Raw genomic sequence first — 25,072 nt, forward strand, 5'->3', positions numbered from 1 at the left:
TTTTAATAAAGTTTCCAATGTTGAGATTGGTGTCTCCAACCAACAATTTTGAACCTACCCAAACAAAGTGGTGACAGATAGTGATGATGTGGAGAAATATGGCATTAACTTAACCTTGACATTTTACTTGGGATTGGCATGATTACTTTACACATTTTTGGTATTGCACGACTTTGGCATAGTCATTGAAGTATTATTGTTGAACGATTTATCATGTACTAAAAATGTTTTTAAAACATACCAGTATCTAATTTCCAAGTTAATAATATACATTTATTATCTAATAAATAAATTAAATGTATTGACATGGAAATCCATAATAAATCATATCCATCAACGTAGGAGTCAGCAATATATGCCTATCAACAATCAATTTATAAGCAATTCATGTATATTACATGATAATTATTTCATTATAATCAACGTGTGGCAGCGTTGAGACTTTGGTCCATGTGGGTGAATTTTATATTGTTTGTTTTATTGTTATGTTATATGCTATATATTTATTAAGGGCATAGGTTTAATGATTTGAATATTGATGTTTATAATATTATTTATTATTATAAATAATATTATTTACGGGGCAGTAGGAGTGAGGTAATTTTTTGTTATGAGAATGAAGAACATAGTTATGTTTGGGGTGTTGAAAAGTATAGCAAGAAAGTCTCAATTTGATTTTACCTTAGTCAAATTAAGAAAATTTGAATTTCTACATCAACAAACAACTTGGATGCAATTAACTCTTGTGTGACATGGCTTTTGTCACTCAGTTAGCTCAATAAATTCGAGTTAGAGTGCTTGGAGTTCAGTTAAGCATGTGTGATTGCTAAATTTTAGTAATTCAGTTCAGATATATTCAGTTGAGTTCTGTTAAACTATTTTTAATAGTTGGAGGAACTAGTGGAAGGTCAGTTGTGCATTGGGACAATTGTCTAACTTAGTGATCATCCAGTTAATTGATCAATCAACCTAAAATAACTTGTGCATGCAAATAATTCGAGTTCCCAGCTGTGGTGGAGATTCCCAGGTAGTGTAACAAGCAATTATAAACTAGTTTGAGTGTACAAGTGTTGCATGCAATCAGATGATCAAACCTTGGCAATTGCACAATGAATTGGAGGAAAAGTCCTAAAAAATAGGGGCTAATTCTCTAGGAATTGCGCAAGGAAATAGGGACTCAAGCAGAGGCATAAATTGACTAAGTTTGGGTCGGAGCTTCTCATTAAGCAAAGAGATAGGTTATTCACTTGCAGTTTGTGGTCAAGGCAGACAAATAATTGTAATACATCTCTATTCATCTTATTAATGCAAAGAGGGTTGAGGGGTTTTTCTCAGTTAGGTTCCCCTAGAAAAAAATTGTGCATGTGTGTTATTTCTTATTGCATGTTTGAGATTGTTGTTCTAAATTGTGAATTGAATTCCACAAATCAATAGAGTAGAATTGTGTCTCTTGATTTAGATTAAAATTTCTTGAGCAATTGCAATTCTATCACCAAATTTCTACATGGGGTTTAGGTCACACTTCTAACAATATTGCTAAAGTCTATGCCTTATATTGGAATTTGAGGCAAATTGTGAATCTGGAAATTCAGGACGTGATTTTTTTTGTGATTCCTTGTATATAATTCACCATTTATATTTAAGATATCTCCCCTCATATACAAAGTTAAGTCATATTTTCAAGCAAATTTATCAGTTGTATCAATTTATCCCTTAGAAGAAATGTCTCTATGTTCTCATATTGGACAACTCCAAGGCTCATCACATGGATAATTTTGGATCAAGGCTAAATCAAGGTGAACTTTGGTGGCAAGGACAACAATGGTATGTCCCCCTTCCTTAATGGTTAAGTTATAATTGCTATAATTAAAGAAGCAGTGCCCAACATGCCCTTGGAAAAATCAGAAGTAGTTAGAGTGGTAGTTATACGCACCTATAAAGAATTTGAATGTGACAATGGAATGATGATATGATCTTATGACAATGCAGACATTATCATTCATCGGGAAGGAAATCCAAAAGGAACTTGAGTTCCATGCAGTAAAGGAATAAATCAGCCGATCAAATTTTGAGAATCTTCGTAAAGTGCCTCCCTAGGAGTTAACACCCCCCACCCCCCGATTCGCCCATATTTCCAGGAAAAGGAATTCTCGTATTTCATTTCTGCTCCCATAGGAATGAAGCATAAAAGCAACATCCACATATGCAAAAATGACATTGCAATCGAAGATTATGAATGCTCTATCCACAAAGTTTTTAAAATCATCTTGCAAGATACTAGAGGTACATGTAGGTGTTAATATGATCAGATCAGGACCTTCCTCCTTATCTTTTCGAACAATATTATCCACAACTCTTTTTCAAGATCCAAGTCCTAGTACGTGATAATCTACTATACTAGATCTATAACCATAGATTCTGATGCACAAGATCTAGCAGCATTGGCCGATGAAGCCTTAATAATTAGTATTACATGAAAGAAATCAGTTATAGATACTATAACAATTCGCTCTGTTATTTATAGGAAAATTTGTCATTTTCAATCTATGGATAATCAGGTTGGATCTAGTCAAAATGACGAAAGACTTATCTACAAAGTTAGGAGACCCATAAATCAAAGCTCAGGAATGATTGTTCATGGTTTAATGTGACATTTTAATGCTTTGTGAATTCTAGTTTTTTTAGGTCAGTATTGGTGAATGTACAAGTGGAATATTGTAAATATTGTATCACTTTGTTCAAAACCTTCAAAGTCAAAAATTCGTAGATGAACATTAATTCATACTCCTTTCTCACCATGTCTATTGGTCTCAACTTACTTGTGTAAATCATGTATATAAAGTGAGTTTTACATCAATATGTTTTAAAATAAAAGATATTCTCGATTTTATTATAAATAATAATATTATTATTTAAAATATATTTTTTATATTTAAATTTATTATATTTTATATATTTGAAATATAAGTTAAATAATATTATATTCATATTAATAAGAATTATTATAAATTAATTATTTAAAAATATGGTTTATATATTATATATTTAAAAAACAAAATAATTAGAAAGATAAGCAAAAAATTAATAACCATAAATAAATCTATCCACTCCAAGTTTATAAAACAATTTCAAAATTATTAATTTTAAAATCAAATTAATTCTTTATTATTAAGTTGTCTATGTTCTTTTAGGCTTGACCTGTGGCTTGAGAAACTGCGATCTAGGGGCATCTAAGTCGTCGAAGTCACCAGGGGATTGCACCCGGCCTAGGCCACACCAACCATAAGCTGACTAGATTTTAGCATGTCTCTTCCCCTGACACGAGCGCAACAGCCTCTGTGAAGTTTGATCTTGGGTTGCATTGTTAACAAAGTCCATCCTAAACTGGTTGTACTAGTATAACTTAACCATTCTTTATTATTATTCTTATAAAATATAAATATATTTTAAATATTTAATATTTACCTTTTATCCACAAATTAATCAAAAGCTACATTATTTAATCACTTAAGGTTAACCTCCATAAATCAACTAGTTGTCAATAGAACCATAAAACCAAACCAAATTCATCCCCTCCATCATCTTTCAAAGATTAACATGACTAAGAACTTAAACATAGTGGAGACAAACATTTTAGAAGCAGACAAACAATTAAAACCAAAAGTCATTGGAAGTTCAAAACATTTAGCCTCTCCAAGTGAAAATTTCATTTAACATATATATCTCTTGCTCTTGTCGACTTAAATTCTAATACAGGATTTAGCGCAATCACACTTTATGGCTCACAGAGTTTTATGATGCCATACCATCATTCCATGGGTTACAATTTTATAACCGAATTTCATTTTTGTGGTCAAATTTGTGGTTAAGGGAAAGATATTAAAAAACTATATCCATTTTGTTTATTTGTTATATCTCATTCTGCTATTTATCAAACTGCAAGGGAATTTTCACAAGTTAATCAACATATATATATATATATATATATATGCTATTTATCAAACTGCAAGGGAATTTTCACAAGTTAATCAACATATATATATATATATATATATATATATATATATATATATACACACACTAAAAGGTCTAAAGTTAAAGTTTAAATTTTGTATAGTAATTCATATATATATATATATATATATAATCAATTTAAATGAGTTATTTTACAAAATTTAAACTTTAGACCTCCTAGTGTGTGTGTGTGTGTGTCAATTCAATTCAATGTTTAGCATAGAAGGAATTAAACATTTCTCTGAATAGTATAACATTGAAATATTTTGGCTAAGTTCTATCAAATCTTTAGTGGTGCATATTTTTGTTCAAGTTTTGCACTTTAAAACAAATTTGCATCTATCATAATTTTGATCCCTCTCAAGTTAAGATGAGGTGCATACTTTTTTTCGAGTTTTGCACTTTAAACCAAGGTTGCACCTATCTTCATAATTTTGATCCTGCTAGAAAATTATATATTACAGAGCAATGGAACACATAAAATATTGTATAAATATAAACACAGAAAACGCATAAAACAAGAGAGACATAGATATACGTGGTTCACCCAGTTTGGGCTACATCCACGGAGAAACAGCTAGTCCTTCCTTTTATATTATCCAGCAAACTAAAGAGATACAACCTATCACAGATCCGCTGTAATTGCCTCTTCACTCTCAAACTCCTCTCTCTTCCTCACTCAGAATACAGATCTACATAGACGCAATACAATTCCCTCATATATAGCGATGGGTTGCCTTCTAGGGCAAAAAACCCTAAATTAAACATAACTTCTACCGTCATATCTCTGCCTAATGAATGGCCTAGATTGACTACGAAATTACAACATTTTACAATGTAATTTTACATCTATTTTTAGCTTCAAGGCACTGCCCCCGATCCCCCACCAGGGGGGGCTCTGAAAGGTCGCAGCCGACTCCCCTGGACCACCCCTACAGCATAAATATTACGGGTGGCGTTGCCGCCAAATTATGAACTAGGGTCCAATGCGGTGATACTTCTGAATAAAGAAGATAATAAGGCTCCACACCCAACGATATCCCACTTGGAGACTGATTATAGCAACTTCACCGTTGCTTCATTTGTTGGACAATTACTCCACTTTGGACCTGGTTGTTTCTCATCTTCTTCATCATACTTGAAGACTAATTGAAACTGAGCAAAATCTCAGTTTTTCCCTGGTTACAACTTTTATTAACATATCTGTAGGATTCTGGCTAGTGTGTATCTTTTCTAGCTTCAACTGTCCAGCTTCCAATGCTGACTGTATGAAATGATACTTGAGTTGTATATGCTTTGTCTTGGAATTAAATGCAAAGTTATTTGCAATATGTATGGCACTCTCGCTGTCACTATATAACCTTCTCAACTCTTGTTTCTTACCTAATTCATCCAGAAACCTTTGTAACAAAATAATTTCTTTACTAGCCTTTGTAGCAACAACATACTCGGCTTCCGTTGTTGAGAGTGCAACAACACTTTTCATTTTTGAAACCCAACTGACACTTGTTCCACCTACAGTAAACACATACCCTGTTGTTCTCCTCCTGTTATCTCTATCAGCTGCCATATATGCATCAACATATCCCTGTAGAGAAATGTTTGAACCACCAAAGAGTAATGCTTGATTTGTTGATCTGTAATTGATCTAAGACAAACAATAAGGTATTACAGACTCATGTGCATGGATGTGCCTATGTTATTTTATGCAACGGATTGATAAGATTGCGAAATACACAGGAAATGAAGCAGTTAAAGAAAACATAATAGGCAAACATATAAACACAACAAGTTTAATAAGGAGTTCACCCAATACTCCTGGGCTACGTCTCCCGGTCCAACCTTCAGTGGTGGCCTCTCTATTATGTTTTCAAGCAGATTTTTTACAACAGTGAGCTCAGTTTGAGTCTCACACAACAAATATAAATCAGCAAGATTGTACTTGGATCCCCCAAGTCTCTGGAGTACACAGACTCTCCTTATTGACTCTTGACCTCTATTGGTCACAGTAGTATGAGCCCAATCTGAGACTCATACATGACAGGCATTACAGAGGAGTGCGCTTGAACCTCTCAAGCCTTATCTGGAGCACACGAACTCTCTGACTCTCTTTGTCTCTGTCCTGACTCTAGCTCGATGTTGCCTTTATTCTGCAGGTTAGCTTGGCTTCTCCTCTCTGCTTTCAGCTTAGTGCCCTTAACTTAACTTGCTTCTGCTTTCTGTCAGTTTGTGGCTTTAAAGCCAATCTGCTTCCTGACTGTTTGTTTCCCTTCCTCTATCCGTTTGAATCCCTCTGTCCTACCTCATCAGTCACTGTATAACACCTCACAGGGAGGTGGCAAGATATTTCATAATGGATGAGTGTCAGTTCTCTTGGACATACTTGAAACGACTGTTTTTATCATTAACTCCAAGAATTCCTGCGAAACACGACCTTCTGCCAATGCATCGTCCATATCAGACTTCAAATCCTATACAACTCTGCCTGTTAACCTCATCAAATTCGGTCATCCATTGGAACGCGTCTCTACCATTGATCTTGAGCCTCCCAATCCTACGGTCATTGTCCATATCGGGCAGATAAGTAACATGATGTGAGCGGCTTTCTCTCTCTTTCGCCAGACGCGTGGCAACCATTGTATGGCATCGGGCGGGGCTCAGTTGAAACCGCTTAACGCTCGAAGCCCTTCCGATATCCTATTGGTTTTTGTGGGACCCCACTTCTGACGGAATCGGAATGATATCCATTGCATTTTATGATTTTTCGGGTCCGGGTGCTTGCGGCCTTTCCTTCTTTGAGGGGTTTGCCCTGCGATATGCGATTCGCTAATCGCATATCGGAAACGACCCCTGTTTCTTGAAATGACCTCTGGATTTGCTAATTTGCGATAGCGTGTGTTACCATGGGCCGACGGTCTGTGCGCTTGACCAACGGTCCTCGTTGCTCCGCGCTAATCACCAATTGCAACTGTTACGAGGATACCTCCAATAAGCTTGATCTTCACAAGATTTGTAGCCTTTGGCATAATTTTTGAAGAGTTCATGAAAACTTAGAGAGTGTTCTAGGATCCAATTTGGATCACGGCCTTCCCACTGAAAAATATTTTGGACCACCAAAAGTTGGTTTTTAAGCATCAATCAAGTGAGGGTATAGATTCCTCGCTTGCCCAATTTCTATCCATTTTGCATTGCTTGGTTTTGAACCTTTGAGTCCAATCCTAAGGTACTCAACATCCCCTTTGCACGTAGTTCTCACCTTCTTGTCCAGAACTGTATCTTCCTGCAATTCATTGAGATATTCAGGCAACAGATCATCAATAGAAGGAAATTGACTCTACTCTTCAGGATCTTCAATCAATGAAGGTTCAAATAGTCTCAAACTTTATGCATTAACTACCGAATAGATGTGCATGTAAGCTGGCAAATCAAGGCGAAAAGCATTCTCACCAAATTTCTCAAGTATCTTGAAAGGTTCATACCTTATTGGCTTCAGCTTCCTACCCTCACCTTGCATTTTGTCTTTGCTGACATACAGCCAGACTTGATCACCAACTTGGAAACTATGCTCAATTTAATGCTTATCGTGCCTTGCCTTGTATTTGGCTTGGCTCTTTTCCAGCTGTTCCTGTACTGCTTGGTGAATCTCTTGGATTTGTTCAATGAACTTGGTTGCCTTGTCCACATCACTGTTTCCCTCAACCGCTATGTCTTACCAAAGACAAAATCGAAGGTAGACCTTGGTGTGAAACCAAAACAGGTCTCAAAAGGAGATCTCTATGTAGAAGAATGTTAGCACGATTGTAAGCATGTTGCACATAACATAAATGTTCGTCCCATAGATTGGGATGCTTGCTGCAATAGCCTTTGAGCAACTGGATCACTGTCCTGTTGACCACTTCTGTTTGGCCATCTGTTTGTGGATGAAAGTTTGTGCTCTTCTTCAGTCTGGTGTCCCTCAATTCCCACAGACTTGACCAAAACTTCCTAACAAATTGGGAATCTCGATCAGATACAATGGAAGTGGGTAATCCAAAATGAACCCATACATGCTGAAAGAACAATTTTGTTGTTTGTTCAGTTGTAATCTGTTTGTTACAGGGTATTAAAATACACATTTTGTTGAACCTATCCACCATAACATATATATAGTCATGACCTTTTCTAGATTTAGGCAGTCCCCCAACAAAGTCCATGGAAACACTTTCCCAAGGATGAGAAGGAACTGGTAGTGGAGTGTATAAGCCTAGTTTTCTATTGCTGGGCTTGCTTTTAGCACACATGGTACACCCTCTTACATATCTAGAAACTGTTTCATTCATTTTTGGCCAATAACAAAATCTTTGCAGCTGTGCAACTGTTTTACTTACATCAAAGTGATCTGATATTAGAGAAGTGTGTGATTCTCGAATTATCTTTACTCTTTTGGTTTGAGGAATGCATAACTTCCCAAAATGATACAAGAGTTGGTACTTAACATGATAATCCAATTCCTATACTTGTTTGCCATGACTTAAAGTTGCATATACATCTTTAAAATCTATATCTTGAGCATATTGTTCAATGTAGATTTCATGCAATACTGAGTTATGCTTAAGTATAGTAGATGCATTTATGATTGGTTTGGACAACATATCTGCAACTTTATTATGTGTGCCCTTTTTATATCTAATGACAAGATGAAACTGTTGTAGAAAACCCATCCACCTATAGTGTCTTGATTGCTGCAACTTAGTTTGTGAGTGTAAATATTGAAGTGGTTGATGATCAATATGTATAACTGTCTCTTTGCCCATTAAATTATGTTTCCACTTTTTCACACTCTGTACTAATGCATACAATTATTTATCACATGTGGGATAATTAACTACTGCAAAATTAAATGTCTCAAAATGATAACATATGGGTTTACCGTGCTGCATCGACACTGCTCCCATGGCATAGTCACTGGCATCCGTTTCAATCTCAAAGGGTCTTTGAAGATCAAGCAGGGTAGTACTGGTGCTGTACTAATCTTTTTTTTAAGGTGTCGAAGGCTTTCTGTTGTTTGCCTCCCCACTTAAACACCTTTTTCAATCATGTTAAAGCATGTAAGGGAGTTGCAATCAAGGAAAAGTTAGCGATAAACTTTCTCCAATACTGTGTTGCTCCTAGGAAGCTTCTAAATTCTGTCACAGATTTGGGTTTAGGCCAATTTACAGTGACTGCAACCTTAGAGGGATCTATATTCAATTCACCACCCCCTACAATATGACCCAAATAATTCAAAGATGTTTTTCAAAATTCACATTTTGATAGCTTAACATAGAGATTTTCTCCTTTTAAAAACATCTAGAGTCTGCTTTACATGCTTCAAATGTTCTTCCCATGTTTTACTAAATATAAGAATGTCATCAAAATATACAATGACAAAATCATCAATAAAAGGCCTGAGTACTTCATTCATTACTCTCATGAAAGTAGCAGGAGCATTGGTTAAGACAAAAGTCATAACTAACCACTCATACAATCCCTGCTTTGTTTTGAAAGCAGTCTTCCATGCATCTTGTTCTGCAATTCTAATCTGATGGTAGCCACTATGCAAGTCCAACTTGGAAAAGTAAACAGCTTCTTTCAACTGATCTAATAGATCATCTAAGTGAGGAAGGGGATAACGGTTTTTGATTGTTATCTTATTCAGTGCTCAGTAATCAATGCACATTCTCCATGAACCATCTTTCTTTCTCACCAAGACAATTGGAGGCCCACATGGTGATGTGCTAGGTCTTATGAACCCTTTCTCGAGTAGCTCTTGTACCTGCTTCTTGATTTCTGCATTCTCTAAAGCGGACAACCTGTACATTCCGATGTTAGGCAATGGAGCGTCTTGCTGCAAATTAATATCATGTACTATTTCCTTTTTGGGTGGTAGACTTTCAGGTTCTTGAAATAGTATATCATATTCTGAAACAACTTTTTCTAAATCGACTTGTTGTTTAGCATTACAACCTTCAAATACATTGGTTTTATCAGGTTTCTTTTCCTTTACAACCATCAGTAAAAATTGTTTGCATGAATTTACAATTCTTTTCATCTGCCCTGAGTTTATGAGAGTATAATTATTATTGAGTTTATGAGCTCTTACAATATATTTGATTCCATATTTAACGAGTTGATACTTGTTTTCAGCTCTATATAAAATGGCTTTTCTATCATACAAGTAAGGACTTCCTAAAACAATTCCACATATATCCAAAGGAACTATATCTAACTCAACCTCATCTACAAATGTTGACCCAAAAGAAAACCTAAGTTTACATTGTCTAGTCACTTGTAGCTTTGCTTTATCACATAACCAACCCAATGGATATGGCTTCTTGTGAGGTGTGGTTAGTAATCCCAACTTCTTTACAATTGCTTCAGAAATTAAGTTTACTTGTGAGCCACTATCAAACAAAGTATCAATCTTTTGATGCTTGGAAATAACTCTAATATGAAAAAGCTCATGTCTTTTCCTCTCATTTTCTTCATTATCAGTAGATTGTGCAGAATTACTAGTAGATGCTTCAGAATTTTTACCTTTTATACCTGTGGCTGTGATTGTTGTTTCATCCCCTGAGTCTGACCCCAAATATTTTTGAATAGCTACAGCATTATTCTTATTTTTTCCATCAAACTTCTTGGGTCTTAGCTCTGGATGCAAAATCCAGTAGTGTTCACCATCATGCCCATCCTTCTTGCAGTGATTGCATGAAGGTTTGGTCTTTTGTACAGCATTTGTCTTCCTCTCTTTCCATTTCTGCTTTCTCTTTTCCTTGTTCTTGCTTGCAGTGGGTTTTGATGATCCCCCAACTTTTGGGTTCACATTCTTGCCTCTAGCCTCTAGATGTGTAGCCTAAACAGATACCTCATCTATGCTAGTGGGATTAAACATGAGAATGGTGTGCTTTAAATAGTTGTGTAGACCACCTATATACTTCAACATAGTTTCAGGTGAGTCTAAAGAAATTCCTAGAATCAAAGCTCTTTTTCTAAATTCTTGGATGTAGCCTTGTACACTTTTCCCTTTTAATTGTCTAAGAGTTTGCCAACTCATCATAGCTTGCTGCATATAAGCTAGTGGATAGAACTGTTTTTTAATTGCAGAAACAAATTCACTCCAGATAGAAAGGATTTTACCATGCTTCTTTATGTCACCTTGTGTCCTGCCTTCCCACCATACCAAGGTAGTGCCTCTAAGGCATAGGCTGGCAAGTTGAATCTTACTTCTGTCTGAATCAATGCTCTGCACCCTGCAATACACATTAATCTGTCTAATCTAATTATCCAGCTTCTCTGCATTCAACTCTCCATCATATATCGGCAAATCAAATTTAACATCTAATTTAATCAAAGATGTTTTCTTTTTATTTTCAGGGCTATTAGGAGGTGTGGGAAGCTTTTCTTCTTTCCCTTTTCCTTTAGAATGGTCATTAAGGAGAGATTCTTCTGCTCCTTTATCTTGTTTGGATTTTGATGAATCTTCATCTCTACCTTTCTTAAATTCTCTATACGTTTCTTGTACCATGGCTCTTATGGTCATGAAACTGTCCATGAACTGGGAGTCTGATTCCAAGGGAGTTTCCTCAGCCATTTTCCTCTTAGGATAGACTCTTCCAATTTCTGGGTTAGCTTCAACCAATTCTCCTTCTTCTAATTTGAGCTTTGTCCTAGTTAGCATTCAACAAAAAAATCCAACACAAGCTTGTCTAACCTTAGCAACCTAGAGCTCTGATACCACTTGATCTGTAATTGATCTAAGACAAACAATAATGTATTACAGACTCATGTGCATGGATGTGCCTATGTTATTTTATGCAACAAATCGATAAGATTGCGAAATACGCAGGCAATGAAGCAGTTAAAGAAAACATAACAGACAAACATATAAGCACAAAAAGTTTAATAAGGAGTTCACCCAATACTCCTAGGCTACGTCTCATGGTCTAGCCTTCAGTGGTGGCCTCTCTATTATGTTTTCAAGCAGAGTTTTTACAACAGTGAGCTCAGTTTGAGTCTCACATAATAGATATAAATCAGCAAAACTGTACTTGGATCGCCCAAGTCTCTGGAGTACACAAACTCTCCTTACTAACTCTCAACCTCTATTGGTCAAAGTAGTATGAGCCCAATCTAAGACTCATACATGACAGACATTACAGAGGAGTGCGCTTGAACCTCTCAAGCCTTCTCTGGAGCACACAGACTCTCTGACTCTCTCTGTCTCTGTCCTGACTCTGGCTCGATGCTGCCTTTGCTTCTGCAGGTCAGCTCGACTTCTCCTCTCTACTTTCAGCTTAGTGCCCTTAACTTAACTTGCTTTTTCTTTCTATCAGTTTGTGGCTTTAAAGCCAATCTGCTTCCTGACTATTCGTTTCCCTGCCTCTGTCCATTTGAATCCCTTTGTCCTGTGTCATCAGTCACTGTATAATGCCTCACAGGGAGGTGGTCACCTATTTCGTAACGGATGAGTGTCAGTTCTCTTGGACATACTTGAAACGACCGTTTTTACCGTTAACTCCAAGAATGCCCGCGAAACATGACCTTCTGCCAACGCATCGTCCATATCGGACTTCAAATCCTATACAACTCTGCCTGTTAACCTCGTCAAATCCGGTCATCCATCAGAACGTGTCTCCACCGTTGATCTGGAGCCTCCCAATCCTACGGTCATCATCCATATCGGGCGGATAAGTAACATGATGCCTATCCATCCAATGTGAGCGGATTTATCTCTCTTCCGTCGGATGTGTGGCAACCATTGTATGGCATCGGGCGGGACTCGGTTGAAACCGCTTACTGCTCGAAGCCCTTCCGATATCCTACCAGTTCTTGTGGTACCTCGCTTCTGACGGAATCAGAACGATATCCATTGCATTTTTTATGATTTTTCGGGTCCGAATGTTTGCGGCCTTTCCTTCTTTGAAGGGTTTGCGCTATTGCGTATCGGAAACGACCCCCATTTCTTGAAATGACCTCTGGATTTTCTAATTTGCGATAGCATGCATTACCATGGGCCGACGGTCTGCACCCTTGACCGATGGTCCTCGTTGCTCCGCACTGATCACCAATTACAACTGTGACGAGGATACCTCCGATAAGCTTGATCTTCACAAGATTTGTAGCCTTTGGCATAATTTTTGAAGAGTTCATGAAAACTTAGAGAGTGTTTTAGGATCCAATTTGGATCATTTGTGGTGCCTCTCAAATACCTGAGAATCCACTTCACCGCCATCCAATGTTCTTTCTCTGGATTGTTCATGTACCTGCTTACAACTCCCACTGCATGTGCAATATCAGGCCTTGTGCAGACCATTGCATACATTAAGCCTCCAACTGTTGATGCATATGGAACTTTAGACATATCAGCCATTTCTTCCTGAGTCTTGGGACACACATCCTTACTTAGTTTCAAATGGCTAGCCAAAGGTATACTAACTAGTTTTGCATTTTGCATATTAAATCTTTTCAACGCCTTTTCTATGTACTCACTCTGAGACAATATTAATTTTCGATTCTTCCTATATCTAGTTATTCTCATGCCAAGGATTTCTTTTGCAACACCCAAATCCTTCATTGCAAATGAGTTCGACAATTTTGTTTCGAGCACTTTTATTTCCTGCATGTTAGAACCTGCAACAAGCATATCATCTACATACAATAACAATATAATATAGCTGCCATCATTTTGTGTTTTGAGATAAACACAATGATCAGAGTGACATCCAGTATAACCTTGTTCAGACATAAACCTGTCAAATTTTAGATACCACTGCCTTGGAGCCTGTTTTAAGCCATACAAGCTCTTCTTCAACTTGCACACTAGTTTCTCCTTCCCTTTTACCTCATATCCTTATGGCTACTTCATATATATCCCTTCCTCCAAATCCCCATGGAGAAAAGTTGTCTTTACATCTAACTGTTTAAGATGCAAATCTTCAACTTCTACTAGACTTAAAATAGTTCTGATTGAAGTCATTTTAACAACAGGAGAAAATATCTCATCAAAGTCTATACCCTTTTTCTGTGCAAACCCCTTCACCACAAGTCTAGCTTTATACCTTTGTCTACCTCCATCTTCTTCCTTCAACCTGTAAACCCATTTATTCTACAATGTTGTTTTACCTACAGGAATCCTGACTAAGTCCCAAGTCTGGTTATGTGTTAAGGAGTCTATCTCTTTTTTCATGGCTTGCTCCCACTTCTTCCTGGTTTCTACCTGCATTGCTTCTTCATAACATTCTAGTTCACCAGAATCAGTTAACAATACATAATATAATGAAGGAGAGTATCGTTCAGGGGGTATACTTATCTTGGTAGATATTCTAACACCACTTTCAGGTGTTTGAGGTGCTTGTTGTTGTTGTGGTTGTTGTTATGGCTGTTGATCATTATGATTTTCAGGCACATCACTTTTTCTGTGATCTCTTCAAGCACTGTGTATTCTCTGTTTTCTTTTTCCTGTTTCTTTTAATGCAGTTGATCCTTATACAAAACCTTTTCATTGAATATGACATCTCTGCTCCTAATGATTTTGTGTTTTCCATAATCATAAAAGCGATAACCAAAATCATTAACACCATATCCAATAAAGGTACATTTCTTTGATTTTGCCTCAAGCTTTGTTCTATTTTCTTTATTAATGTAGACAAAGGCTTCACAACCAAAAGTTTTTAAAAATGAGTAGTTTACCTTTTTACCTGTCCATGCCTCCTATAAAATACCACCATCCAAGGAACTTGAAGGCCCTCTTTTTATTGGATAAACAACAGTATCTACAGCATCTACCCAAAATTGTAAAGGAAACCCTGCATGCAATCTCATGCACCTTGCACGCTCCATGATTGTCCTGTTCATCCTTTCTGACACACCATTTTCTTGTGGTGTTCTTGGAACTATCTTTTCTCTACGAATTCCATTCACTGAACAGTACCTATCAAACTCTTTGCTGCAATATTCACCTCCATTGTATGATCTGAGACACTTCAACCTTTTTCGTGTCTCATTTTCAACCAAAGCTTTCCATTTCTAGAAAGTATGAAATACATCAGATTTATTTTGAATATAGTAAATCCATGTTTTTCTGGTTGCATCATTAATAAAAGTAACATAATAACGAGAGCCACCGAGAGATGATACCTGAGCAAGTCCCCATACATCTGTATGCACAAACTCTAACTTTTCGCTCTTTTTTTCTTTCCCAACTCTGCGGAATCGGACTCTCTTCTGTTTTACATAAACACAATTCTCACAGAATTTTAAATCAACATGCTTCAAACCTGACAACAAATTTCTTGAGCAAAGAATTTGCATCCCCTTCTCACTCATGTGCCCGAGCCTATGATGCCACAATGTTGTACCTTCTCCTATAGAGGTTAAAGCATTAATAGAATTATAAATACCATTGCATAAATAAAATGTACCAACCTTTTCTCCTTTTTCTATTACTAGGGCTCCTTTAGTGACCTTCCAGGTTTTATCTGTGAAAGTAGTTACACAACCTTCACCTCCCAACTGCCCTGTTGAAATTAGATTTTTCTTCAGATCTAGAACATGCCTTACCTCCTTCAATAACCATTTATTTCCATTCTGCTATTTTATGAAAACTGTACCCATTCCAATGATTTTACAGAGTTTATCATCACCCAATCGAACCTGTCCAAAATCTCCTTGAACATAATCATGAAAATGTTTCCTATCAGGGGTGGCATGGAATGAGGCCCCTGAATCTACCACCCAGGCATCAATAATATTTTCTAATGAAAGAATCAAAGCATCTTACAACACATCACCTGTCACATTCGCTTCATGATTGTTTTCTTACTGCATGTCTCCTTCTTTTCCCTTCCAAGACTTGCAGTCTTTCTTCAGGTATCCTTTCTTCCCGCATTTCCAACACACTTCCCCGATCTAGACTTTGATCTGCCTTTTCTTGACTTGCTGTGATATCCAGGGCTCTTCCATCTTTCCATTTTTCTTCCCCTAGTCTCTGCAGTCAAAGCATTACCTAATGTCTCACCGGAGCTTTTTCGTTGTATTTCCTCGCTAAAGATTGCACTAACAACATCATCAAACTTTAAAGTACTAGATCCAGAGACAGAGTTACTAATGGCCATAACTAAACCATTCCAAATTTCTGGCAATGAGCACAGAAATAACAGAGCCCTAACTTCATCATCAAAAGTTACCCCTACAGAACTTAACTGGCTGGTAACTGTATTAAATTCATTTAAATGATCAGCAACGGATCCATCTTCTGACATCTTCATATTAAATAAATGCTTCATAAGAAATACCTTATTTGAGGCCAGGGTTTTTCATATATTTTGGCCAATGTCGACATTAAACCCTTTGTTTTCATTTCCTTTGAAATATTAAATGCTACTGACGCCGCTAGGCACAGACGTATTGTTCCAAGTGCTTTTCTGTCAAGAATATCCCATCCTATGTCTATCATACTTGTCGGCTTCTTTGCCTTTTTTCTCAATGATTGGTACAAATGTCTCTAGTACAAATAATCTTCCATCTGCATCTTCCACAGCTGGTAGTTTTGGCCGTGAAATTTTTCGACCCTAAACCTACCATCTTCTGCCATTACTCCCACTCGAACCAGGAACCCTTCTCTCATGCGAGTTTATCAGCCAAATAGACCTTCAGCTCTGATACCAGTTGTTAGAAAATTATATATTACAGAGAAATGGAACACATAAAATATTGCAAAAATATAAACACAGAAAATGAATAAAACAAGAGAGACATAGATATACGTGGTTCACCCTGTTTAGGCTATGTCCATGGAGAAACAGCCAGTCCTTCCTTTTATATTATCCAGCAAACTGAATAGATACAACCTACGGCAGATTCGTTGTAATTCCCTCTTTTCTCTCAATCTCCTCTCTCTTCCTCACTCAGAATACAGATCTACATAGACACAATACAATTCCCTCATATATAGTGAGGGATTGCCTTCTAGGGCAAAAAACCCTAAATTAACATAACTTCTACCGTCATATCTTCGCCTAATGAACGACCCAAATTGACTAAGAAATTACAACATTTTACAAGGCAAGTTTACAACTATTTTTAGCTATGGGGGCGTTGCCCCCGATCCCCCGCTGGGGGGGGTCTCCCAAAGGTCGCAGTCACCCCCGATCTCCCACTGGGGGGGGTCTCCCAAATGTCGCAGTCACCCCCCCTGGACCCCTCCGGCAGCATAAATATTACAGGCGTTGATGCCGCTACATTATTAACTGGGGTCCAATGCGGTGATACCTCTGAATAAAAAAGATAATCAGGCTCTACACCCAATAATCTCCCACTTGGAGACTGATTATATCAACTTCACCGCTGCTTCATTTGCTGGACAATGACTCCACTTTGGACATGGATGTTTCTCATCTTCTTCATCATACTTGAAGACCAATTGAAACTGAGAAAAATCTCAGTGTTTCCCTGGTTACAACTTTTTTTAACATATTTGCAGGATTCTGGCTAGTGTGTATCTTTTCTAGCTTCAACTGTCCATCTTCCAATGTTGACCATATGAAATGATACTTGAGTTGTATATGTTTTATCTTGGAATGAAATGCAAAGTTCTTTTCAAGATGTATGGCGCACTGGCTGTCACTGTATAACTTTCCCAACTCCTGCTTCTTACCCAATTCATCCAGAAACCTTTCTAACCAAATCATTTCTTTAATAGCCTTTGTAGTAGCAACATACTTTTCTTCTGTTGTTGAGAGTGTAACAACACTTTGAAGTTTTGAAACCCAACTGACATTTGTTCCACCTACAATAAACACATACCCTGTTGTGCTCCTCTTATCTCTATCACCCACCATATCTGCATCAACATATCCCTATAGAGCAATGTTTGAACCACCAAAGCATAATGTTTGATTTGTGGTACCTCTCAAATACCTGAGAATCCATTTCACCGCCATCCAATGTTCTTTCCCTAGATTGTTCATGTACCTGCTTACAACTCCTACTGCATGTGAAATATCAGGCCTTGTGCAGACCATTGCATACATTAAGCTTCCAACTGCTGATGCATATGGAACTTTAGACATATCAGCCATTTCTTCCTAAGCCTTGGGACACACCTTCTTACTTAGTTTGAAATGGCTAGCCAAAGGTATACTAATTGGTTTTGCATTCTTCATATTAAATCTTTTCAACACCTTTTCTATGTATTCACTCTGAGACAATGTTAATTTTCTATTCTTCTTGTCTCTAGTTATTCTCATACCAAGGATTTGTTTTGCAGCACCCAAATCCTTCATTGCAAATGAGTTTGCCAATTTTGTTTTGAGCACATTTATTCCTTGCATGTTAGAACCTGCAACAAGCATGTCATCGACATACTATAACAATATAATATAGCTGCCATCATTTTGTCTCTTGAGATAAACACAATGATCAGAGTGACATCTAGTATAACCTTGTTCAGACATAAACCTGTCAAATTTTAGATACCACTGCCTTGGAGCCTATTTTAAGCCATACAAGTTCTTCTTCAACCTGCACACTAGTTTCTCCTTCCCTTTTACCTCATATCCTTGTGGCTACATCATATATATCTCTTCCTCCAAATCCCCATGGAGAAAATTTGTCTTTACATCTAACTGTTTAAGATGCAAATCTTCAACTGCTACTAGAAATAAAATAGTTATGATTGAAGTCATTTTAACAACAGGAGAAAATATCTCATCAAAGTCTCTATCATTTTTCTGTGCAAACCCCTTCACCACAAGTCTAGCTTTATACCTTTGTCTACCTCCATCTTCTTCCTTCAACCTGTAAACCCATTTATTCTGCAATGATGTTTTACCTGCAGGCAACCTGACTAAGTCTCAAATTTGGTTATGTTCTAAGAGGTCCATCTCTTCTTTCATGGCTTGCTCCCACTTCTTCATGGTTTCTACCTACATTGCTTCTTCATAACATTCTGGTTCACCAGAATCAGTCAACAATACATAATATAATGAAGGAGAGTATCATTCAGGGGGTCTACTTATCCGAGTAGATCTTCTAACACCACTTTCAGGTGTTTGAGGTCCTTGTTGTTGTTGTGGTTGTTATTCTGGTTGTTGATCATTATGATTTTCAGGCACCATCACTTTTTTTGTGATCTCTTCATGCACTGTGTATTCTCTGTTTTCTTTTTCCTGCAGCTGGTCCTTATACAAAACCTTTTCATTGAATATGACATCTCTACTCCTAATGATTTATTTTTTTTCATCATCATAAAAGCGATAACCAAAATCATTAACATCATATCCAATAAAGGTACATTTCTTTGATTTTTCCTCAAGCTTTGTTCTCTTTTATTCATTAATGTGGACAAAGGCTTTACAACCAAAAGTTTTTAAAAATGAGTAGTTTACCTTTTTACCTGTCCATGCCTCCTCTAGAATACCACCATCCAAGGAACTTGAAGGCCCTCTGTTTATTAGATAAACAACAGTATCTACAGCAACTACCCAAAATTATAAAGGCCATCTTGCATGCAATCTCATGCACCTTGCATGCTCCATGATTGTCATGTTCATCCTTTCTGACACACCATTTTCTTGTGGTGTTCCTGAAACTGTCTTCTCTCTACGAATTCCATTCTCTGAACAGTACCTATCAAAATCTTTGTTGCAATATCCATCTCCATTGTCAAATCTAAGACACTTCAACCTTTTTCCTATTTCATTTTCAACCAAATATTTCCATTTCTTCAAAGTATCAGATACATCAAATTTATTTCGAATACAATAATCCAAGGTTTTTTTGGTTACATCATCAATAAAAGTAACATAATAACGAGAGCCACCGAGAGGTGATACCTGAGAAGGTCCCCATACATCTGTATGCACAAGCTCTAATTTTTCGCTCTTCTTTTCTTTCCCAACATTGTGGAATCTGACTCTCATCTATTTTCCATAAGCACAACTCTCACAGAATTTTAAATCAACATGCCTTAAACATAGCAACAATATTCTTGAGTGAAGAATTTCCATCCCCTTCTCACTCATGTCCCAAGCCTATGATGCCACAATGCCGTATCTTCTCCTATAGAGGTTAAAGCATTAACAGAATTAGAAATACCATTACATAAATACAATGTACCAACCTTTTCTTCTTTTGTTATTACTAGGGCTCCTTTAGTGACCTTCCAGTTTTATCTGTGAAAGTAGTTACGCAACCTTCACGTCCCAATTGCCCTCTTGAGATCAGATTTTTCTTCAGATCTGGAACATGCCTTACCTCCTTCAATAGCTATTTATTTCCATTCTGTTGTTTTATGAAAATTGTACCCATTCCAATGATTTTACAAGGTTTATCATCACCCAATCAAACCTGTCCAAAATCTCCTTGAACATAATCATGAAAATGTTTCCTATCAATTTTGGCATGGAATGAGGCCCCTTAATCTACCACCCAGGCATCAATAATATTTTCTAATGAAACAATCAAAGCATCTTGCAACACATCACCTGTCACATTTCCTTCATGATTTTTTTCTTGCTCTCTCCTTCTTTTCCCTTCCGAGACTTGCACTCTTTCTTCAGGTGTCCTTTCTTCCTGCATTTCCAGCACACTATCCCCTATCTGGACTTGGATCTTCCTTTTCTTGACTTACTACGATATCCAGGGCTCTTTCCTCTTTCCATTTTTCTTCCCCTAGTCTCTGCAGTCAAAGCATTACCTGATGTCTCACCAGAGCTTTTCTGTCGCATTTCCTCGCTAAGGATTGCACCAACAACATCATTAAACTTTAAAGTACTAGATCCAGAGACAGATTTACTAATGGCCATAACTAAACCATTCCAACTTTCTGGCAATGAGAACAAAAATAACAGAGTCCTAATTTCATCATCAAAAGTTACCCCTACAGAAATTAACTGACTGGTAACTGTATTAAATTCATTTAAATGATGAGCAACAGATCCACCTTCTGACATCTTCATATTAAATAAACGCTTCATAAGAAATATCTTATTTTAGGCCAAGGATTTTTCATATAGTTTGGCCAATGTCGACATTAAACCCTTTATTGTTATTTCCTTTAAAATATTAAACGCCACCGACACCACTAGGCACAGTCGTATTGTTCCAAGTTCTTTTCTGTCGAGAATATCCCATTCTATGTTTTTCATACTTGTCGGCTTCTTTTCCTTTCTGCTCAATGGTTGGTACAGATCTCTCTGGTACAAATAATCTTCCATCTGCATCTTCCACAGCTGGTAGTTTTGGCCGTTAAATTTTTCGACCCTAAACATACCATCTTCCGCCATTGCTCCCATTCGAACCAGGAACCCTTCTCTCCTACAAGTGTATCATCCAAATAGACCTTCGACACTGATACGAGTTGTTAGAAAATTATATATTATAGAGCAATGGAACACATAAAATATTGCAGAAATATAAACACAGAAAACGCATAAAACAAGAGAGACACAGATATACATGGTTCACCCAGTTTGGGCTACATCCACAGAGAAACACCCAGTCCTTCCTTTCATATTATCTAGCAAACTGAAGAGATACGACCTACAGAAGATCCGTTGTAATTCTCTCTTCACTCTCAATCTCCTCTCTCTTCCTCACTCAAAATACAGATCTACATAGATGCAATACAATTCCCTCATATATAGCGAGGAGTTGCCTTCTAGGGCAAAAAAACCTAAATTAAATATATCTTCTACTGTCAGCTCTCCGCCTAATGAAAGGCCCAGATTGACTATGAAATTACAACATTTTTCAAGCCAATTTTACATCTATTTTTAGCTTCGGGGGTGCTGCTCCTGATCCCCCGCCGGGGGGGGGGGGGGCTCCCAAAGGTCACAGCAGCTCCCCCTGGACCCCCCATGTAGCGTAAATATTAATGAACTAGGGTCCAATGCGGTGATACCTCTGAATAAAGAATATAATCAGGCTCCACACCCAACAATCTACCACTTGAAGACTGATTATAGCAACTTCACCGCTGCTTCATTTGCTAGAAAATGACTCCACTTTTGACTTGGTTGTTTCTCATCTTCTTCATCATACTTGAAGACCAATTGAAACTGAGAAAAATCTTTGTTTTTCCCTGGTTACAATTTTTGTTAACATATCTTCAGGATTCTTGCTAGTGTGTATCTTCTCCAACTTCAACTGTTCATCTTCCAATGTTGACCATATAAAATGATACTTGAGCTGTATATGTTTTGTCTTGGAATGAAATGAAGAGTTTTTTGCATGATGTATAGCACTCTAGCTGTCACTGTATAACCTGTCCAACTCCTACTTCTTACCCAATTCATCCAGAAACCTTTGTAACCAAATCATTTCTTTACTAGCCTTTGTAGCAGCGACATATTTTGCTTTCGTTGTTGAGAGTGCAACAACAATTTGCAGTTTTGAAACCCAACTGAGAGTTGTTCCACCTACAGTAAACACATACCCTATAATGCTCCTCCTGTTATCTCTATCACCCGCCATATCTGCATCAACATATCCCTGTAGAGAAATATTTGAACCACTAAAGCATAATGCTTGATTTGTGGTACCTCTCAAATACCTGAGAATCCACTTCACAACCATCCAATGTTCTTTCCCTGGATTGTTCATGTACTTGCTTACAACTCCCACTGCATATGCAATATCAGGCCTTGTTCATACCATTGCATACATTAAGCTTCCAACTGCTGATGCATATGGAACTTTAGACATATCAACCATTTCTTCCCGAGTCTTGGGACACACCTCCTTACTTAGTTTGAAATTACTAGCCAATGGTATACTAATTGGTTTTGCATTCTGCATATTAAATCTTTTCAACACCTTTTCTATGTACTCACTCTGAGACAATGTTAATTTTCAATTCTTCCTGTCTCTAGTTATTCTCATACCAAGGATTTGTTTCGCATCACCCAAATCCTTCATTGCAAATGAGTTCACCAATTTTGTTTTGAGCACATTTATTTCCTGTATGTTAGAACCTGCAACAAGCATGTCATCTACATACAATAACAATATAATATAGCTTCCATCATTTTGTCTTTTGAGATAAACACAATGATCAGAGTGACATCTATTATAACCTTGTTTAGACATAAACCTGTCAAATTTTAGATACCACTGCCTTGGATCCTGTATTAAGCCATGCAAGCTCTTCTTCAACCTGCACACTAGTTTCTCCTTCCCTTTTACCTCATATCCTTGTGACTTTTGCATATATATCTCTTCCTCCAAATCCCCATGGAGAAAAGTTGTCTTTACATCTAACTGCTCAAGATGTGAATCTTCAACTGCTACTAGACTTAAAATAGTTCTGATTGAAGTCATTTTAACAACAGGAGAAAATATAACATCAAAGTTTATACCCTTTTTCTGTGCAAACCCCTTCACCACAAGTCTAGCTTTATACCTTTGTCTACCTCCATCTTCTTCCTTCAACCTGTAAACCCATTTATTCTGCAATGTTGTTTTACCTGCAGGCAACCTGACTAAGTCCCAAGTCTAGTTATATGCTAAGGATTCCATCTCTTCTTTCATGGATTTCTCCCACTTCTTCCTGGTTTCTACCTGCACTGCTTCTTCATAACATTCTGGTTCACGAGAATCAGTCAACAATACATAATATAATGAAGAAGAGTATCATTTAGGGGGTCTACTTATCCTGGTAGATCTTCTAACACCACTTTCAGGTGTTTGAGGTGCTTGTTGTTGTTGTGGTTTTTGTTCTGGCTGTTGATCATTATGATTTTCAGGCACCATCACTTTTTTTGTGATCACTTCAAGCACTGTGTATTCTCTGTTTTCTTTTTCCTGTTTCTTTTCCTGCAGCTGATTCTTATACAAAACCTTTTCATTGAATATGACATCTCTGCTCCTAATGATTTTTTTTTCATAATTATAAAAGTGATAACCAAAATCATTAACACCAAATCCAATAAAGGTACATTTCTTTCATTTTGCCTCAATCTTTGTTTTATTTTCTTTATTAATGTGGACAAAGGCTTCACTACCAAAAGTTTTTAAAAATGAGTAGTTTACCTTTTTACCTGTCCATGCCTCCTTTGAAAAGCCATCGTCCAAGGAACTTGAAGGCCCTCTGTTTATTCGATAAACAATAGTATCTACAGCATCTTCCCAAAATTGTAAAGGCAATCGTGCATGCAATCTCATGCACTTTGCATGCTCCATGATTGTCCTGTTCATCCTTTCTGACACACCATTTTCTTGTGGTGTTCCTGAAACTGTCTTCTCTCTACGAATTCCATTCTCTGGACAGTACCTATCAAAATATTTGCTGCAATGTTCACCTCCATTGTCTGATCTGAGACACTTCAACCTTTTTCCTATCTCATTCTCAACCAAATCTTTCCATTTCTTGAAAGTATCAAATAAATCAGATTTATTTCGAATACAATAAATCCAAGTTTTTCTGGTTGCATCATCAATAAAAGTAACATAATAACGAGAGCCACCAAAAGATGATACCTGAGTAGGTCCCCATACATCTGTATAAACAAGCTCTAATTTTTCTCTCTTATTTTCTTTCCCAACTCTGCGGAATTTGACTCTCTTCCGTTTTCCAAAAGCACAACTCTCACAGAATTTTAAATCAACGTGCTTCAAACCTAGCAGCAAATTTCCTAAGTGAAGAATTTGCATCCCCTTCTCACTCATGTGCCCGAGCCTATGATTCCACAATTTTGTATCTTCTCCTATAGAGGTTAAAGCATTAACAGAATTAGAAATACCATTGCATAAATACAATGTACCAACCTTTTCTTCTTTTGTTATTACTAGGGCTCCTTTAGTGACCTTCCAGATTTTATCTGTGAAAGTAGTTACACAACCTTCACCTCCCAACTGCCCTATTGAGATCAGAGTTTTCTTCAGATCTGGAACATACCTTACCTCCTTCAATAGCCATTTATTTCCATTTTGTTGTTTTATGAAAATTGTACCCATTCCAATGATTTTACAGGGTTTAACATCACCCAATCGAACCTGTCCAAAATCTCCTTGAACGTAATCATGAAAATGTTTCCTATCA

This window comes from Pinus tabuliformis, chromosome 5_2 (assembly GCF_031772625.1).
Source record: "Pinus tabuliformis cultivar Carrire ecotype Pingquan chromosome 5_2, CPIR1, whole genome shotgun sequence".
Classification (NCBI taxonomy): domain Eukaryota; kingdom Viridiplantae; phylum Streptophyta; class Pinopsida; order Pinales; family Pinaceae; genus Pinus; species Pinus tabuliformis.